The sequence below is a fragment of the Sminthopsis crassicaudata genome, chromosome 3, assembly GCF_048593235.1.
Source record: "Sminthopsis crassicaudata isolate SCR6 chromosome 3, ASM4859323v1, whole genome shotgun sequence".
In the NCBI taxonomy this organism is placed as follows: Eukaryota; Metazoa; Chordata; class Mammalia; order Dasyuromorphia; family Dasyuridae; genus Sminthopsis; species Sminthopsis crassicaudata.
Window position 1 is genome coordinate 468065748 of NC_133619.1, and position 22176 is coordinate 468087923.

General features: G+C 33.6%; 1 long non-coding RNA gene across 1 annotated transcript; it reads right to left on the reverse strand.

Annotated features, from left to right (window-relative positions):
- Positions 1-1929: 1929 nt before the first annotated feature.
- Positions 1930-16582, reverse strand: LOC141559691 (uncharacterized). The gene is made up of 3 exons (XR_012487526.1): positions 16503-16582; positions 15266-15335; positions 1930-2041 (listed from the first exon to the last, which is right to left on the reverse strand). It is a non-coding gene; the product is annotated as an uncharacterized LOC141559691 (long non-coding RNA).
- Between the last annotated feature and the right edge of the window lie 5594 nt (positions 16583-22176).

The following is a 22176-nucleotide window of genomic DNA, read 5'->3' on the forward strand; positions in this document are numbered from 1 at the left end:
TACTTGATTTGCCATTCAGCTATCTCAAATTGGATGTCAACTCGATATTGTAAACTCAGTATGTCCAAAACAAAACTATCTTTGCCCCCTTGCTACCTTCCCCATTACTAGAGAGCAACAGCATCCTTCTAGTCCTTAGGTTTGCAACTTAGAGGAGTTATCCTAAATAGCATCCAATTCTTCATGAGTCATTGGATGTTTTCTTGGCAAAGAAAACTTGAGTAGTTTAGCATTAAGTGGATTAAGGTAAATAGAGGTTAAGCAATTTTCCTAAGTCATACTTCTAAGTGTCTATGGCTGGATCTGAATCCCCATTATTCCTGATTCCAGGCATAGCACTCTATCCACTGAGCCATCTAACTTCCGACATTTTGTACATAGTAAGTGCTCAATCAATATATATTGACTGGTCAATTGATTTTCAAGAACCTATGAGATGTAGATATTATTTAGTTATAATACAAACAATAAAAAAATCTCATGGTATACTTCATCACCTGCCTCTTTGACTCTGCTGAAATATTCAGACTTTTTCTTTCTGCCAAAGCAAAAGGTCAGATAAGTCAACTCAGAAAGAAAAAAAAATCAATTAAAATTGTTGTCTTGCCATTATGTAGACAAAACCTAAGAGTGAAAAATATATAAAATTGGACATACATAAAATTAACATTATCCATAGTAAAGAAGGGCAAAATGCAGTAATAAATTGAGTCTGTAGCTAGTGTAAAATATTTTGGCTAGCGGTTTTATTCTACTTTTTAAATTTTGTTTTTGTGGAAGTGCTAACAGAGAGGCAAGGGAGAACAGTGGAATGAGAGGGCTAGCCTTGGAGCCAGGAAGACTGAGACTCAAGGCTTGGTTCTGAAATATAACGTTTGTGTGACTGTGGCCAATTTATTTAACCTAGCAATTCCCTCACTAGTTCTGGAAGACTATGAATTGCTGAAGAGCTACTGATTTTCAAAAATGCAGAATTTCTATATCGTGACCTTTACACGAGAAAGAAACTAATAAAAATCAGTTTTTATAACATGACTTTTACATAAGTCCATATATTTTTGCCATCCCTCCTTACAGATAAAATAACAAAATTGAGTTCTAGCTTTTATTTCTTGTTGTTGTTGTTGTTGTTGTTGTTGTTGTTGTTGTTGTTGTTGTTCTTCTTCTTCTTCTTCTTCTTCTTCTTCTTCTTCTTCTTCTTCTTCTTCTTCTTCTTCTTCTTCTTCTTCTTCTTCTTCTTCTTCTTCATTTTCTTCTCTTCAAGGAACCACTGAGAATTGCAATAGTCAAATATAGTCAGAAGTAAAAGCATATGGAATATAAAATTTACCAAATGGGTGATAGGCATCTTAAAACATTACAAAATTATTGTCATTTTTTAAAAAGGGTTATATGTATAGAAGTAAACTTTGGTACCATGCAGTGCATGTACATGAAGGTCTGTGTCACCTACCTACCTTTTTTCCTTTCTGCCTATTTATCTATCTCTATCTATCTTTGTATCTATTTTTCTATTAATCTACAAAATCTTTCTGGGCTTCTAATCTCTTCAGTTTGGGAACTTTCAAGAGTATTATAGAAATATTTCAAACTGTCTTTTGAGTGCCATTTAAATATTTGGCATAAACATTATGCTTTGAAAAGTAGAAATACTACAAATCAGGGATTGATTATTTGTTTTATTATTTTATTTATTATTTAGACTTAAGAAAAATGTTAATTCAGATTAAAATTAAAAGTGTGTCACGTATAATTTTTTTCCAGAATTAGTTGTTAAGAAATTTACTAGTATACCAACACATTCCTTGGGAACTTCCTTTGTTGAAACTTTACTCACTAATATAAATCATGATTTAAATAATATGTAATCATAGAGAGATGATTACTTAAGATAATGAGAGATATAGTGACTTATTCTTAGACACATACCAAGCACATATAAAGGACATCCCTTGAATCCAAATCTTCCTCAATTCCACACCATCACTCTTCCCTCTGCTTCTCTTGTGTATAGACACTGATATTTTACTGATAGTGAAATCTGAAATTATAATCTTATAAGTTGTGCAAATGCAAAGTCTGTCCCATTTATAATCAAAATAATAGTTTATTGATGAGATAAATAAATGCTAGCTGTTCTACATGAAATGCATTGGCTTACACATTGAAGTAGATATTCCCTTTGATAACACAACCCATCCATCCTGACTGATTCTCCCACATAGTTGCTGTTTTTCAGTTGTTTCAGTTATGTTTGTCTCTTCATGATCCCATTTGGTGTTTTCTTGGCAAAGATACTGGAGTGGGTTTGTCATTTCTTTCTTTAGCTCATTTTACAGATGAGAAAAGGGGGCAAACAGAGTTACTTGTTTTGGCTTGATCCCACAGCTTGTAAGTGTCTGAGGTCAGATTTCCTGCCTCTAGGCCTGGCTCTTTATCCACTATACCACCTCAGTGCCCTTACTTTTCTGTATCTTCTCCTAAGCTCAGTGCAGGGGATACCAGGAAACTCCTAGCTTTATGTTGACATTGAGAGGATATGAATGAAGCATCTGTGCTGTCCATGGGTTATCAATCTTGTCACATGGCCAACCCATCTTCATTATCATCTAGTTCTTTGATGACTATCTTTTAAACCAGGGGCATCAAACTTGTAAAGAAATATGTGCCCACTAAATTCTATCTATTTGTGGATCTCATGAAAGTGCCCAGAGTTGTTAGTCTCATTATCTCTTCCAAAAATGGTCCAGGATGCAGTGGGTGAACTTGGAGTCTTCAATGCCATTCCAAGTTCTACCTGATTCACAGCCCCTGCTTTCAGGCACTTTCAGGGGTGTTGGAAGTCACACTGGACGAAGTGCTCCCCTGCTATCACAAGGCTTCAAAGTTGTTGGTTATGGCCATCCTGATTTAGCTACTGTGTTCAGATAATTTTAGTAAACGTAGCCACTGTTCAAGCTTTAACATCTTGTATCCACAGGTGACAGAAGCTACTGAACTCTATAATTAGCTACTGCAATTCCATCTAGAGTCAAGTCTATAGTTCTATTGGGTAGACTTAAATCAGGGCAGGACAGTTATCAGATTATTCTATTGATTCAATTTTGTAGGCCCATTGAAAATTTGCAGCATCTTAACCTGAGACACCCCATGATGATGCCTGAAGAACATATAGTATATTGCCCAGAAAACATATTGGCAGGACACCAAATAATATAGACATTGCAAAGTCATGTTAATCCCCCTAGAAGTGCATAGGACCTAACCTTAACACAACAAACCTCACAATAGGCAGTGAAGCTGGACAAATGAGTAAACAAAATAATATTCTAAGATGCATAAGACAAAAACCCAAAAGAAAATAATTACAAAGGGGTCTATGAGCAAAGCATGAAAGAGACTCACAGCATACTGAAAAGATCAATAAGAATTAAAAAAAAAAGAAGCAAGAGGTATTTGGGTATTTTTAAGAAAAAAAAATATGACAAGTAAAATTAAATTCTTAGCAGAAAACAAAACAAAAAGCCCTTCCCAGATACATTAAAAGAACCAATGAAACAGAAAAAATATCCCCTGGTGACCTTGTATCATAACCTCTAAAATAAACATTTTCAGAAACATTATGAAGAAAACCCATAACATCTAGGTTAAAGCAATCAGAATGAATGAGTTCAATTGCTGAGAAACCATAGTCTGGATTACACAAAATTTGTCAACTACTTCACTAAATTAGTGGAGAGTATAAAGTATGATATCCCAAAAGACAAGAGTTTATAGTGTGGTATTAAGATCTCTGGATCCTCTGGGTATGAATATTTTAGTCATTTTTTTAGTGCAACTTCAAATTGCTTTCCAAAATGATTGGATTGTCTTCCCATCATTCCCATCTTTGTCATTTTTGCCAGCTTGCTATATATGAGGTGAAACATCAGAGTTTTAAAATTTACATTATTTTTATGATCAGTGATATGGAATATATATGTACCTACATATAGTCATTAATATCTAGTCAAAATTTTATATAATCATTAATAGTTTTTAAGTCCTTTGAAAAAAATGTTTGTCTTCTGAAGTACCATTTTACACCTCTCAGATTGGCTAAAATGACAGAAAAAGATTATGATAAATGTTAGAAGGAATGTGGGAAAACTGGGACATTAAGGCATTGTTGATGAAGTTGTAAAATGATTCAACCATTCTGGAGAGAAATTTGGAATTATGCTCCAAAGGTTATAAAACCATGCATATACTTTCATCCTGCAGTCTCATTGCTGGGTTTGTATCCAAAAGAAATCATAAAAGAGGGAAAAGGACCCACACATACAAAAATGTTCGTAGCAGCCTTTTTTTTTTTGTCATAGCAAGGAAATTGAAATTGAATAGATACCCATCAGTTGGGAAATGGCTGAATAAGTTATGGCATATGAATATCATGGAATATTATTATTCTATAAAAATGATGAGCAGGCTGATTTCAGAAATGTCTGGGAAGACTTAAACTGGTGCTGAGTGAAGTGAAAAGAACCAAAAGAACATTGTACACAATAACAAGATTATATGATGATTAATTGTAATTGTGTGCTTCTCAACAGTGAGGTGAATCAAGGTAATTCCAATAGACTTGGAATAGAAAATGCCATCTGCATCCACAGAGAACTATGGAGACTGAATATGTATTGAAGCATAGGATTTTCATCTTTTTTGTTTGCTTGTTTTTTCTTTCTCATTGTTTTTTTTCCCTTTTGGTCTGATTTTTCTTATACAACATGACAAATGTGGAAATGAGTTTAAAAGAATTGTATATATATTTAACCTATATCAGATTTCTTGCTGTTTTGGGTCATCTGAAAAGGAAAAATATTAACAAATAGAAGAATTGGGAAAGACCTCCTGTAGATGAAAGAATTTTAGATAATTTCTGAAGGAAGCCAGGGAAATCCAAAGGCTGAGGACAGAGGGAAAACATTCAACATTTAAGACAATTCATCACAAAATCATAGATGGAAGATGGCTGGATGGAGTGTTATGTATGACTAACTTCAGGTAGTCCAGTGTATATGATCAAGGAGTATATAGAGTAGAGTAAAAAATACAATATTAGAAATGTAGAAAGGGGACAAATTATGAACAGTTTTTAATGCCAAATAAAGATCTTTTTGATCTGGCTATAAGAAGGGTGCCACTGAAGCTTCTTCAGAAAGGATGGGAGAGGATTTGGGGCAACATTTTCAGGCCTTTCTTTTAGAAAAATTACTTTTCCAGTTGAGTGGAAGATGGAATTGACTGGGAAAAGACCATAGGCATAGCATCCTGTTAGAAGATTACTAGGAGATTCTAAGTGATGAATTAAAGCTACAGGGAAAAGGGAACATATACAAGTGGAATGGCAGGATGATTGATATCCTTAACACCAGTCCACTTCAAGTGAGAATGTTGGCCCAGATATATAGATGTAGGAACCATCCATAGAGATGATAACTGAATTCATGGATCTGATAAGATCACCAAGTGAGATAATAAAAAGAAAAGATGAAAAAAAATGAAGGGATCTCAGAACAGAGCCTTGGGAGAGTGTTTTATAAGTAGCTGTAAGGAAAAAAAAAACAGAATGTTATTTATGTTGCCATCAAAAGGAAGACAAGAGAAAGGACCACTTTAATGAATAAATAGAATGAGAATACTATATGACTGAAATCAGTAGATCAATCAATGCAAAATTTTTCTTTCATATAATATTTTCTATTAAAATAATCTTCAGCCTTGCAAGTATGGAACAAAATAATTAAAAGGGAAATGAAGCCCAAGACAAATGGAATGATATTAAACTAATGAGCTTGTCTTCACATAAAACACCAGGCCAAGATAAACTACATCCTGGGGACTGAAAGAACATGAAGATGCAATTGCTGAACTGTAATCAACAATCTTTGAACATTCAGGAACTACAAAAGAAGCATTGCAGGGTGTAAGTCAGGCAGAAAGTCATTATAACAGTTTCATGAAAGGGAAGAAGAGCTATGAATCCAGTATGAGTTGATCAAGAGCACGTCCTGCCAGAATCACACAGTTTTTATTTTTGTCATGGTTATTGGACTAGTCATATGTCAGAAGAATGCCCTAATATTTGGATTTTAGTACTTCCTAATAAGTCTCTCAGGACGTACTTGTGAATGAGACATATAGACATATTAAATCAGCGATAAAGAAACAGGGACTACTAAACCATATGGAAGGATTCCACAAGACCACATATTGATGTAAAATCACATCATCACCAGTATACATGTTCTATAGAAGTTTTATTTAATTTGTAAATATTTTTCAGTTACATTTTGGTTTGGGTCTCAGTTGGACCACATATAGTATGTAATAACTTTGGACTAAATAATTACATTATTAGAAGGAATTTTACCTAGTTGAGTTTTCTGATTAATGTATTAAAGTCAACCTGGAGGAATATATTATATCTTAGATCTTAAAAACTGGCCCTACTTTATTCACTGTGCTCATTAATGATTTAAGTTAAGGAAGAGATGATGTATTTATACAATTTGTGGAGAATATCAAGTTGGAAGGACTAACTAATATGATTTTTAAAAATATAATCAGGATGCAAAAAAGAACGATTATATAGTACTTGGACTGATTCTAAGAAGATTACACTTATTAGAGAAAAATGCAATTCTCCTGCATTATTAGAGTAAAAAAATTGAGTATAATGAAGGAAAAGAGTATCTAGAATACCACACTAGATTCATAGATATTCATATACCCACCCTAGAAGACCTATTTGTCTTGAATATTGAGTTTAGTTTTAGGTGCCACATTCTAGAGCACCTAGATATGACAAGTTCTAATTCTAGTGATGAACTGGAGCATATTCAAAGAAGTACTATCAGTATGTTAAAGTGACTTTTGGGACATGACATATAGGGATTTTTTGAAGAATCAGAATATTCAGACTGAAGAAGCAAAGACTTAAAACATGTTAGTTGACTTCAAGATTGTTAAAAAAAATCACATGTAAGAGAAACTCTAAATATGTGGAGAAGTATATTTTAGGCAGTTAGTGGCATAGTGGTTAGAATTCTAGAGACTGGAATAAAAATGTAAGTTCAAATACGATTTCAGAAAATTATAAGTTGACCCTGGTTAAATAATTTAATTTCTGTTTACCTCAGTTTCTGCAAACAATAAAATGTCTATAATAATAGTATCTAAGCTCCAGGATTGTTATAAAAATCAGATGATATAATATTTGTAAAGTCTCAGCATGTACTAGGTGTTTAATAAATGCTTATTTGCTTCTTTCATTATACAAGTATAAAAAATTTCCTAATAGCTGCTCCAAAATATAACAGGCCACCTGGGAATGCAAGTATTAAATACCAAACAGAATATTTACATTTCATTTTATTGATCATTGTCAATTATTTCATCACTGGATATCTCCAAGAAGGTGATAAATAACCATTTCCCAGGGCTATCATAGAGGAGATTGTTGTTCATTTAAAGTTTGGCTTGAGATTCTCTGATTCTATGCACCATAAAAAGTGCTCTGAGAATCAAAGGCCAGGACTGAACATGGTAGACCACAAAGCTCTGAGTCCAGAGGATCCAGGTTCAGATCTTGCTGATATTCTGGGTGAGCTTGGGGAATATCTTCTAAGCTTATACCCTAATTCCTCATCTATAAAAGGAGAGGCTTGGACTTATGGCCTCTGTGGTCCCTCAAAACATATTATATCTCTTGTATAGGACTAAAGAAGATCTTCAGGGAAAGTTTTATCAAGGTTTAGCATTGGCAGGGTTCTTAATGTTCACCTGGACCATATCTCTTCTTTTTTACATGAGGAGACAGAGGCCATAGTACAGTGACTTTTCCAAAGTCTCACTGGCATTGATTGTCAGTTTCTGGATTTAAACCCAGCTCCTTTGATTCTAAATCTAGCACTCGTTTCTCTGCCCCATAAAGTCTTCTAGGGTCTGTGGTATAAAGTGCTTAGCACTTTAGTAGATATTTAATAAATGCTTATTTGTTTCCTTCCTAATATAAGGGGGAAATTTTTAAAAGTTTTTTTGATTTTTTGTTTTTGTTTTTTTGTTTTGTTTTGTTTTGGTTTTTTTGGTTTTTATTGGTGAGGCAATTGGAGTTAAGTGACAGGATAACACAACTAGAAAGTATTAAATGTTTCACACAAGATTTGAACTCAGGTTCTCCTGACTCCAGAGCCAGGTGTTCTACCCACTGTGCCATCTAGCTGTTCCAGGAAAACTTCTTAACTGTCTAAACATGTAATATAAGGCAAATACACTTTTAATTCAATCTTCAAGTATAACTTAATCTTCAGCAATAAGAATTGATTATAAGCAGACCCATTAATACTCTGCATTTAGAGGAGACTTCAGCTCAATTTCTGGGTACCCTCTCAGAAGCACAAGTCATCATATAAATATTAGTATTCTTTTGTTCTGAAGAGACACCTTGCCTCTGAGTAGCTCAAGGCACTCTCTGAACATAACACATTGTTATTCCGAGTTACTGTTTGCATTGAGGAGGCTCCCTCTACTCCTTTCCCATCTCCCATTATTAGCTCACTGGAGGAGGTGTGCCTGATGGCGTGGAAGAGGCAGCCTTCTAGCAGGGGGGCTCTGGGAGGATCCCTGCCACTGAGAGAGATGCTTTGTGTCTTTCCCTTTGTTCAGCATCCTCATAAAAACTGAAGAAAAAGCCCTTCAGTCATTCCCCAAGACATTCTCATCACATGTGTTTGAAGCTTGTGTTAAAGCATTAATTTGCCGAGACAATAAACTGTCATTTTCCTCATAGCAATTCTGAAGCACTATTCACTTTTAATAATCCAAACAGGGTTAAATATGCTGGGAATCTTTTGTCCTCTGCAACAAATGATTTGTGTTTCATGGGATAGTGTGTGTGCAGTGCCAAATGAGCAGGTAAATTGGTTCCTGCTTCTTTGTAAAAAAAACTCCCCACCTTTTATGGGTGTGAATCTCAGTAACAGGTAACAACCAGACTTCCTCAGCCCCCTTCTTTGTGGAGCAGCACATGCCAGAAGCTATTTCACACATTTTTAGCTTGGTATACTTGTAGGCATAGTTTAGGGTGCTGTGCAAATAAAACCCAAGCACATATTAAGGAAAACCATTTGACGCTTTCAAATTTTCATATTCTCTCTGGAAGTTCCCTGATAGTCAATAGGGAGGAACAGGTTAATACTTGCATAATTGATTGAAAATTGCTGCTAATTGGCTTGAGGTTTAAATGAGCAAGTGAAACCTGACAGCTGGGATAGTCTTAAGATGCTGCGTAGGAACTTAATACATGGAAATATAATTTACCTTTATGTGATGATGTTTATTCTCTGAAAATTAGTTTGAAATTGAAGAAATCATTTCTCACAGCCCCAGCTAAAACAAACAGCAGTGCTTAAGCTCATCATCTGAGTGTGTAGTCCTTGTGAGACAATGTTTGTCTGTTTTTTATGGAGCTTCTGCCAGCCTTCCTCCAGGATGGCTGGTCTGGAGAAGCTGACCTAGTGCCCTAAGAGAGTTTAGAAGAAATTGTCTAACATCCAGGAAGGCAGCTACTTTTCAGACACCAAGGTTTTCTGAGATGAATTTGTGTAATGAGTGCACTGGAAATTGGAAGATGAGATTAAAATGCTGTTTGTCATGTACTGAGATTTCAGAAATGCTTATCAGCCCTTCGCAGCTGAACACAGCTTAGATTAAAAATGATCTGACAGAAAGGGAGGCTGACTGCAAATGTGGGGCTTTACATCCAAGCTAATTACAAAGTGCATATTAAACATGAGGCCTGTGATGAGAGCAGCTGCAAAGGTCTTTATCTATATTAAGAGACTGTCCACCTACATAATAAGAATAATTATCAAGGAGTGAATTCTTAAAAGAAATGACATATAATAGCATATTATACAATTTCCTCTAATTTTATAGGTCTATTTCACAAGTCCCAATAAGGTGTAACTGTCTTCTGTCTGGAGCCAGGTGACACATCTGATTAAAGAAAAGGCTCATTCATTTAAATGTCTTTTGTGCTCACTCCTTTTTGATGGCCCTGAAAAGTGTCAGACATCAAACCCTGAGGGACCCAAACCTGTTCTGTGAACTGAGAGGAAAGAAACTGAAATGTTTCAATTCAGCAGAATTCAGTTCACCATTCATTTATGATATACCTACTGTATGCAAGTCATTGAGCTCTTCTGAGGATAAGAGAATGGGAAAGTCTTACTCTTCAAAGAGCTAATAAAGTAAGTAGAGGTAGTAAGTGTGAACATAAATAAATGTGTCCTAACTCTACCATCTTTAGGGCAGTTAGAAGGATTCTATAGAAAAAGGTTTCAGGAGTAAGTCAATTTTGTTGGAATGAAATTAAAAATGAATAGACAAAAAAGAAATATGCAATAGGAGGGAGGGGAAAGGAGAGAGAGAGTAGGAAAATTATTTCACATCAAAGAACAATGTAAGAAAGAGTTTATAGTGGAGGAGAAAATGTTGGAGAACAGGCAATGCTTAAACCTCATCCAACAAGCATTTTTTACACATCTATTATGTAGTTTGAGAGGAAGATGAGTGAGTGGAAGCAACAGGTTTGTTTGTGTTTTTTTTTAAGCAAAGTAAAAAGAAACAATAAAATGAAAATACAAAAAACTTTGGAATGTTCTCATTTGTTGCTGATTGTTAAATTTATAATAAAAAGAAAAAATATAATAAAGTGCGCCATAAAAGATTATAATGAGAGTAAACAGGAAAGTTCAGATAATATACTATATCAAATTGGAAAAGAGGGAAATTAGTTTCAGCAAAGGCTGAAATTTCAGAAAAAATTTTCATGAGGAAGTTCTTACTAAGTTAGACCTGGAAGGCAAAGGATTTTAATTGAAAATTAATTTTAATAGAGATATGGAAAGAGTACATTACAGGTACATCAAATGATCTTTGTGTGTAAATGTGAAGTGGATAAAAGATAGAATGTCAAATTCAAGGAGCAGTTACTAGTTCAATCTGGCAAGAAATAAAAACAGCTAATAGTTTTCTAGCATTTATAGAACAACCACCATGTGCCAAGTTCTATGTTAAATTATTTACAAATATTATCTCAGTTGATCCTCCCAGCAATTTGAGGAAGTAGGTGCTAATGTTATTGTTCTATGGTAGAGAAAACAGACCAGTAGAGATTAAAGAACCTATTCATGGTGATAAAGCTAGCAAGGTTGGATTTGCATTCAGATCTTCCTGACTCCAGATCCAGTTTTCTATAAGCTGAATTACTTGCACTAAAACAAATGCTAGTGAAACAAGTTTGCAAAAATAAGTTGTAGCCCTACTTGAGCTATCTGAAATGCTAGGTGGAACATTTTTTTTAATTTTTTTATTCTACTAAGGATGGGTGCCATAGAAATTCTTTGGGAGCAGGAAAGTAACATGATCATACTTGTGTAAGGAAGATTATTTTGGCAGTTGTGTGAAGAATGAGTTGGGATGTGGTTGGGAGAGCAGTTAGAAAGAAATCCATTATATTAATCCAAACAAGAGATAATGAGGACCTGAATAAGGTGGTGTCAGCATAAGAAGAAAGGAAGAATAGATACAAAAGATACTGCCAAGATAGAATAGACAGGATTTGGCAACTAATTAAATGTGTGGGGTAAGAAAGAAGGAATCAAACATGATACCCATTTTTTTTGAGCTTGGGTAACTGCCACCCATTTTTTTGAGCTTGGGTAACTGCCAGCATGGTGGTGCCATTGATAGAAACAGGAAATTTGGGAGGAGATGTCAGTTTGGGGAATAAACTGATGATCCTGCTTTGGCATATGTTGAATTTAGGTAGCTGGCAGGATATCCATATTTCTGATGTAGGAATGGATGACTGAAATATTAGAGAGAAGTGGGAAAGAAACAAAAAAATCACTGTCCCCTGCTAAAACTACTTCCTTGGGTCTCTTGTTCTACCTCTCTCAAAGTAGCCATGGCAAATGATTGGTGATGCCGTTCCCTAAGGATGAGGAATGGAAATTAGACAATATCCTTTAAATCATTAAATTTTTATTCATTTAAAATTCACCTTTGCCATTTACTTCTTTCTATTATGTTCATTTTAAATTTTATACAGAATCTAGCAAAAATGTACAAATTCAATAATTTATACAATCTCTCACTTATCTTCTCCATATCAATAATCCTAATTTCTTTAATCTCTGCTCCTAGATTTTGCCCATTCTTCTCTAACTTGTCTCAAGTTTTGCTTCAAATTAAACCTGTTAGACTATTTTCCAGTTTTAGTTGTTCATTCCCTTTTATATTGCAACAAAAGAAAAACAAAGAACAAAATACAGTCAGAAAGTTTCTCTATGTAGACAATAGTCTTCTAGCTATGGAAATGAAGATTTCCCGGACAAGTCTTTACAGAATTCTTTGAGAGCTTTATGAACAGACCAAATCATCTAATTAAGTTGCTCTTGATTCAAGGAATTAACTGATATGATCTCCTCCATGAATTTTGGCTTCTAATGCCCCATCCCCACTTCACATTATGGAAGCTACTTTCTCAAAGGTGATACCAGCGATCAATGATAACATGCTCTTCTTTGTCATCGTTCCCTAAGAATTTTTGTAGCATTTCAAACTAATAAATGTTTGATACTCTCAGCTTCTGAGATACCACCTGGCTTCTCACTGCTCTTTCTTTCTATGCCTTCTCACTAACCATATTAGCCCTTTTGTGTGATATCCCCCAAGACAATATTCTCAGCTCTGTTCTCTTCCCCTCTTTGTATTTTCCCTTTACCAACTTAACTACTCCTAGGGCTTCAACTATTATTGCTCTGAGGAAACAACATGATATAGTGGAGACTGCTACAGTGAAAGTCAGAGGACCCACCTAGCTTAAAATCAGTCTCTATTATTTATTATATGACATTGGACAAGTTCCTTAATTTTTCTCAGTTGTATTTTTCTTAAACTGCAAAATTATGGGATTACTCTATAAAATCCCTTTCAGTAATTTTGAAGCTTTGAAATCCAGATTCTAAACTGGCCTCTGTCATGAGCCCTAGAAACATATTTCCAACTGTTTCCTACAATCTCCTCCTGAACATCTTCGTAGCAGTCAAATTCATTATATCCAAAATGGGTCTTCTCCCAGTTGCCCCAAATCCAACTCCTAATGACTTTGCTCTTTCTGTCAGTGGTATTCCCCTCATTTCTTTTCATTCTCACTGCTACCAATTCATCACTACCTTTCTTGATTCTGCAACAACCTTCATAATGAACTCCCACCTTCATCTTTCTTCAATCTATATTTCATCCTGCATCAAGATAAATCATCCATATTCATAAATCTATTTCTTTATTTTTTCCTGCTAAAATATTGTATTGATGCTAATTCCCTCCTCTTTATACATAACTAGCACTTTCTAATGTTTTTTACACCAAAGAGAAGCCTCTATTTCAGTCAAATGAAACAAATGGACACATTTGTAATGTCCAAAAAAGGATCCCTCATTCTGCAAATAGTATAACTTCCCTGCCAAGTAATATGAAGCATATTTCACCATCAAGCCTTCAATCTCAATGGGAAACTGTAGTCAGCAAGATTTTTAAGTTCTTGAGTGCTGTTTTCTTTCACATTATGTGAGGAACATGTTACTTCATATTCTAATTATTTTTATCTTGCTCTGTATTCGATTATAAAGTTTGCTAATGTTTCTCTGAATTTTTCATTTTCTTAATTATGGCACAATTGTTCTATCATATAATATACCACTCTTTGTTTGTGGACAGCCTACGTAGTGTAGAATGCCATACTGGGAGTTAAGGAGATCCTTTATAAATCCAGCTTTGAATTTTAGCTGTGTGACCTTGGATAATTTATATAACTTCTGTTTGCTTCAGTTTCCTCATCTGTAAAATAGAAATAATAATAGTATCTACCTCCCAAATTATTATGAAGAACAAATGAGACTGATAGACAACTGATAAACACTAAATAAATGTTTTATGTTATATGTGATTATTTCTATTAATGTTTCTCAAATGATCAGTAACCACTTTTTTCCCAGTTCTTTTCTAGCAAAATTATTTGGTGCCATTCCAGTGCTCTTTTATGCTTCTTTCAAATAGAAATACTTAACATTTTTTCCCTACATTCCTTTCTCTTTCCTCCAATATTCTTCCACATTCTCACATTTACTCTTCTGTTTACTGTCCTCAAATATTATCACCATCCACTTCAACCTTTAGAATAACATTCAACTTAATTATGCTTCTTTCAGGAAGCTGCTTCCTTCAGTTGATAATGATCCTTTTCTTCTAAGGCCCTTACAAAGCACATTACTAACATCTTTGATATGTTTGTTTCTTTCCTGAAAATAACATGAGATAATAGATAGCTATCTTCAACATCAGGAAGAAAGAATATAAAGTCCTGCCTCTGAAACATTTTGGCTATATGATATTGAGCAAATCACTTAACTTCTCAATGTTCTAAGTACTATTTCTGACCAAAAGTGCCAAAGATTTTTCTCTGCACTAATATTTTCCTCATGCAAGAGTTCTTTGTACCATTGAAATTTCAGATATAGTCACTAACCCCTCATTTTGTCTTAATGTTATATGTGTATGTCATACCATACTCTCTATTCCCAAATATTCAATTTTAAACTCCTATGTACATCAACTATGCATTATCTAAATACTGTATATTGTACTTTGACTATTTACAAACTATACATATTTTGATACATATTTGTTGAATTAAACTTAATTGGATTTCTCTACTAAAATAAAATATATAAATTGACAGGAAACATCTTGCTTCATTTTCTTAATAACTTATTTAAAAGGCTTAAATATTGTATTAAAAATAATTTGGGGGCAGCTAGGTGGCACAGTGGATAGAGCAGCAACCCTGAAGTCAGGAGGACCTGAGTTCAAATCTGGTCTCAGACACTTAACACTTCCTAGCTGTGTGACCCTGAGCAAGTCACTTAACCCCAATTGACTCAGCAAAAAAAAAAAAAAAAGAATAATTTGATACAAGTAAGGTATAATGAACCTGTGTTACCTCAGTTGTTCTCAAGATTGAAATAATGAGAATTTCAAGGACTCATAATGAAAAATGTATGAACATTTACAGAGAGGTGATGAAATATAAGTGCATATTAAAGCATATTTTTATTTTTATTTACAACATGTATAATATGAAATATATTTTACTTACATGTATAATGGGTATAATAATACCTGTTTTCTAAATGAGTAGATGAGTGGTAGAGGTAGCGAACTTAAATCTGTAAAAGAAAAAAGAAATATAAAAAAGAATGAAATCATGAAGAAAATTTGAAATGATGATATTTTCTAATAGAAAGAAAGAGCCAAGAAATGATTGGATAACAATATAATAATCATAGTGATGATGATATTAATATAGTACCTCGTATGTGCCAGGCTCTATGCTAAATTCTTTATAAATAGTATATGTTTTCATCCTCACAAGAATGCTGGGAAATAAATGCTATCATATTTGCCCAAGGTCATCCAGCTTCTACATGTCTGAGGCTGAACTCAGGTGTTTTTGACTTTAGGACCAGTTTTATCTATTGTGCTACCTAGATGCCTATGCAATATATAAGCTAAAGAATAAAATGATTTACTCAAATTCACAAATTAATGGCGAAGCCTGGTTTAAAACCAGATCTTCTGTGGCAAGTGCTTTGCCCATTCATACCAGCATACTTGCCTTTTGAAAACAAGGAGATCTCTGTTGTCCTAAAAGAAGCCAGAAAACTGTTAGGTGTGTGCTCCTGACAACAGTGTTGATCACATCAGGGTTTTCCTTTTAACTGTGGTATATGTTGGTATCATTTTTAATTTGACATGTTTAATTATAAGTACCGTTTTCAAAAGGGCAGCAAGAGGGAATTTATTGGAATTTTGAGCTGCTTGAAACCACAGCTGCCAATTTACTTTGTGTCATTACAAGTAAAATCATCATTCTTCCACATCTCCCCTCTCCATACCCAACAATGTTTTGCTCCGTATGATTTCATGTAAGGATGAGACTTCAAATGAAGAAATTTCCTTTGCTAAAACAGATCTGTTCTGAAACTTACATATTAAAGGATAGTCTGGGATACTGAAAGATTAAAAGACTTTCAAAAGATATTGCACCATGATTTTTGTGTCTCTAAGGCCAATTTTCTATCTTTTGCAACATATTGCCTTCTTGATGTACCTTACCCCAATCATAAATTTGATAATAAACTATCCTAAAGTCCCCTGGAGAAGTAACCATGACCTCAATGACTAGAGCAGTGCTCAGAGCCACAAAGTGTTCAAGTATCAAGTCCCTCTACACACATATTGGCAAGAGCTTAGCACAGTGGCTAGCCCACAGTAGGTCCTCAACAAATGTTAATTAACTGGCTGACTGGATGATCTTGGAAATGTTACTTTACCTTTCAGTGCTCTAGGCAGCTCTCCAAGACATTAACTTGCAGAAGTGATGTTGGACTTGCCCCTAATCAGGGGAGTTTCCTTACAGAGAGTTCCATGCCAGGAAGAAATCACAAAAAAAAAAAGATAGCCTATTATTTTTATGCAAAGAAAATTCCCACTTGTCCAGAAGAATTGGTAATAGGATCTTCTATGATTCTTGTGGTTAACTTGTAGTTATCTTCTTTGGATTTTTGATATTCTAAGAATTACTGAATATTAAAAACATATTGAAACTAATTTTGCAGCTGATTTAGAATTTGCTTCAAGGCTATATGATTTTTCAGAATTGTTGTCATGTTTATAAGTATTCATTAAAAAAATCCTATGAGGAAAGAAAAAAAATATTGATTATAGCTCTTTCTATGTGCCAGATACTCTGTATGCCAAGTGCTCTACAAACATGATCTCATTTGAGCCTCGTAACAATTCTAGGAGATAGGTGATATTATTGCTCCCATTTTATAGCTGAGGAACCTGAGATAGCCAAAGCTTAGAGTAATGTCCTCTAGCAAGTGATTGAAACTTAAACTCAGATCTTCATTCCTGAGCCAGCACTCTATCCACTGTACTATCTAGCTGACTCAATGGGAGTGGGGGAGAGAAATCTTTCCAGAATTCTATATCTTAAGTTGATGAAAATTTACCTTAATAGAATCCCTAAAATTATATGTCTTGGTAGAGAATATTATAAGAAATTAAAGAAGAGCAGTGCAAAATGTCTTAGATTTGGCATCAAGAAATCTGGTTTATACCTAATTCCAACAACAATTTGGACAAATCACTTCATTTACTTGTCCCTCATTTTTCTTGTGAGTAAAGTAAGGATATTGCACTAAAATCCCATGACTTTCCTGCTCAACCATCTTATGGTTCCAATTCATTGAATCATAAAACTTCAGAACTAGAAGGGACCAAAATTCTAAGCTTATCTGCTCCAATATATATCCTTTCCCAAAAAATTTCTAGGGGATCATTCAAGTTTTGCTTGAAGTCTTCTGGGATCCTGAGTCAATCCATTTTACTTTTGTACTGTTCTTATTGTTCAGAATCTTTCCCTCATACCAGAAATGAATTTCCATATTTGGAATTTTCACCCATTTTTTTCTATTTCAGTCTTCCAGGAGCCAGTAGAACCAATGCAATGACTTTTCCACAAGATGGCTATTTGCCTGAGATGAATTGTCTGGAATTAAATTTAGTACATTAAGTATAAGCTACCAAAGAAAGGTACTAGAAAATAACAAGAACCGTTATTTCACATACTGTATTTTTATTAATGCAATCTAAGATAACATTAGCATTTTTGGCTGCCATGTCATACCATTTATTCAATGAATCTGAACTACTACTTTCCACCCTCCCCCCTGTTCCTTTTCACATGTTACTATTAATCCTGCCTAAATAACAGTTCACAATTATAAAACCAACAAAGGAAATTTTATTTAATCATCACAACTTCATAGTATCATTCAACATTTAAAATATTTTGCTAAAACACTGTCTCTGATAGTAAGAGACTGACAGTTTACTTTTAGACAATCAACTCTTAGATAATCTGTACTCTATGTATTCCTGAATATATAGAATGTATCTTCCAGCTGCAGAAAATGCTAAAAAAGTTTGCTGTTTCCAAGTTTATTTCCTGAACATTATTCAAAATAATCTCATCTGATCCATGCTTGTTTCTATGTAACAATTCTTAAAACTTGTATTGTGGCTTGATAGTGGTGAATATTAATGAGAACTTATAACTAACAAGTGGGATCTGGAGAAGAGTTTTTATAAAAGAACAGTTTAAAGATTTATTTTATAATGAAAGGTCCCAACCTGTGAATAGTTCCCTTCATGTTTGCGGAAGGAGCTGTTAGAAATGACACATAATACAAACCAGAGACCAGCAAGGAAAAGGGGAATATGATAATTAGTACATTAATCAGCATAAAGTGTGAGTTGGGATACCTGCATCATTCTAAAATAATTTTAAACCTTTACAGAGAAATATGGCACCTTTGGAACCATGGAAGACAAACAACTGACCACAGAAATGCCTTCTTTTGGGTTTTACCAGTTGCAATCCAGAAATTAATCCCATTTCTTTGTAAGACCAATTTAACGCATCATTGCTTCTAATTGTGTGGTTAAAATACACTCCTTTGAACATTTAGCCTAAGATTTAAATAAATGTTACCATTCACACATCTAATTAATTTCCACCAGAAAATTCATTGCAATATTATACCATAAGGACTTATCTTCATTATTTGTAATGGTAACCTTTAAAAGAAAATGATTCAGAAATACAGTACATGTGGACAATATGTGATATTACAGCTGGGAAAGGAAAAAAAATTGACTTGTAATAGAATTTCAGGCAGCATTGAATAGATTTCTGTAATTCAAGCCTCACTTTCTTTGATTACAGGAAGCAAATCAGCTTTTTAGAGACAATCTGCTAGAAATTTTGTCATTTAGCCCTAGTTGTATTGGTCATTGTAAGCTTGTATAGCTTTTACTTTGCCCCCGTTATTTTTTTTGATGGAATAATAAATTCAAATTTAAAATTTTATCTTTTTTTTATAGCTCTTCAGAATCATTATTATTATTATTAACTACATCCTGGGAGGAGCTTCTTTCTGTTTTGCAGAGTTACTTAGCAGAAAGTTAGCAATCTAAAGAGAATGTAAAGAATTGGTTAAATTTTTAAGGATACACACACACACACACACACACACACACACACACACACACATATATATATATATATATATATATATATATATATATATATATATATATATATATATATATATATATATATATATATATAATTTAGTATTTTTCTAGGTCCAAGCTGAAAATGTGGAAGTTAGGTATCTTTCTTGAGCAGAATGCTGAATAATTGAAAGAAAAAAAATAATTCTTTCATGTACATTCACTAGAGGCAACTCACTGAAAACTGTACAATTGTGTTTAACAGGAATATTGGTCATTCCAAGAAATGTATTTCAGTAAGCTTTTTACTGGATATTTTAGAAGATTATTGTTGAATTCAAATTAGATTGTGAAGCATTTTCTTTGAGTGCAGCTTATTGCCTGGAAGATCCTCTTCACATATAACTTTGTCTCTACTTCTGTCATATACATATGGTTTATTTGTGTATTCAGCTATAATTTCATTGGTATATCAAATTTCCAGGCACAATTTTTATTCTATAAAGACAAACTCTCAACTGTTCTTCAACAAATAGTATTAGACATCTATCTAGAGTGACTTGCCTAGGATTACATAAACAGTATGTACCAGGAATTGCACCCAGGTCTTCTTGACTTAGGCTAGTTTTGTGTATCTTAATCCTCACTAGATGCTAAATTTCATGAAGATAGTGAACACATCTTATATAAACTTGGTATTTCCCTGAGAACTTTCTTTATACAGTAGGGACTCAAATATTTGTTGAACGAAGCTATATTAATTGGCAATCACAAGTCCACACATCCATTGTTTAGAAAAGTCATGAATTTCTTCAATGATTTATTCTTCAAATATTTATTGATTTTACTAATACCCCTGGTATTTGTTTAGCAATTTTAACTTTCATGTTCATTTCTTTAATATTTCAAAATGTCATGATTTCATAGGAAGACATATTGGAGCATTTCTTCAATTGATATAGGTAATGCTCTCTATGACTATGTGAATCAGTACTTGGTGTTATTTGATCATGTCCTCACATTGGTTAAAAAAAAGTGAAAAATAATCACAAATTTGTGACATTTATATTTATTTATTGAGATACTGTGAACATATATTGTTATCTTAAAATCTTCTGAGCACATATTTAGAATTGTGTAGTACTTTTAAAACTGTATTGTCAGTTTGAAGCCAATAAATAAGTTGCCAAGGGTCATAGATAATGAGATAGATAGTAAGAATATGAAGTGAGATTTGAATCCAAATCTTTCTGATTCCAAGTCTAGCATTCTGCATTGACCAATACATTGACCATCCATCACCTCACTTCCCATTGTAGCCTCCAGGCTTTTGATTTTTCTTTGAGTAATCAGTTCTTTGGGATATATGGGAAATAATTTGAAATCATCAAAGGCAGTGCGAAAGAAAAATCCTAGGATAGATAAAAGAATTGTAATTAAATTCTTGGATTCCTGGATGTAAAGGTCTATTATGCTTTGCAAAAACTATTATAACTAACATAATTCATCACAATGAATATATTCCTTCAGTTATATTGATTTTTCAATAGATTAAACCATTTAAAATGAATTAGGAAACTTACCATAACTTACTATAAGTTGCTCAGGGTCATAGATAATGAGATAGATAGTAAGAATATTAAGTGGGATTTGAATCCAAATTTCTGATTCCAAGTCCAACATTCTGCATTGACTATCCATTGCTTCATTTCCTATTGTAGTCTCTAGGCTTTTAGTTTTTCTTTGAGTACTCAGTTCTTTGGGATATCTGGGAAATTACTTGAAATCACCTAAGGCAGTGCTGAAAGAAAATGCCAGGATAGATAAAAGATTTGTAATTTGATTCTTGGATTTTTGGATATAAAGGTCTATTATGCTTTGCAAAAAAAAAAATTATAACTTTAACATAATCCATCACAATGAATACATTCCTTCAGTTATATTGATTTTTTCAATAAATTAAACTACTAGGAAACTTACTATTCAGAAAATTTGCTATTTTTGAGTCCTATTTTGAAGAGAATTATTTTTGTATTTCATCTGATTGAAATGTATTCTAAGTGAAGATATTTCTACATTAAATTTTCTTAGGACTGTTTGAAAGAATGTTGTTTAAGTAATTTGCTCTGATATTCAGAGACTGTCCATCTAATTATATCATAGTCTATAGATTAAGAGTTTATTTTTGTTCCCTACATGTATAATTGAAATGAACTTTTTTATGGATCTCATTTAGGAGGGGTCAGTGTTCTGAGACCTGTTGCAGTTTTAACCATTGACAGGAATAATTTGAGGAACTCATTGAATTCTGGAAGACATAATCTTTCTGGGCCTCAGTTTCCTCCTCTATGATATGAAAGAATTAAACTCAATGACCTCTAAGATCTCTTTTAACTCTAATCAGTGACCCTATAAATCATAGAGAATCAATCTTTGTTTTAGACCCTACTCCAGACATCTTCCTTGTGCAATACACCAATGGACATAAAATAATAGCGTATAAATAAGGCATAAGAAATACTTACATATACATATGTTTGTGTGTGTATATATATATATGAATATATCTATATTTATAACTATATCTATATCCCCATATATTAGTAAATACTGCAGGTTGGAATTCTCCTTATGTATATCAATCCTCTGTTGCTCACTTGGTACTAAGTCTTTGCTTTCTGAAGCAAGGTAGGATATGTCTTACCTTCCACTTACTCTATTAAACATGATTACATTCTTGGTTTTAACTTGGATTCCTCTTTGGAAGAAACGCTAATTGTCTCTAATCTGTTTATACTAGTTACTCTGACTATTGAAATTACCATGGCCTTCAGATATCACACAACATTTGGTTCTTTCACTTTTGAGAATTGGAACCCTAGCCATTCCCTTCAACTTTCTTAAACTGTGAAGCTACTCCCC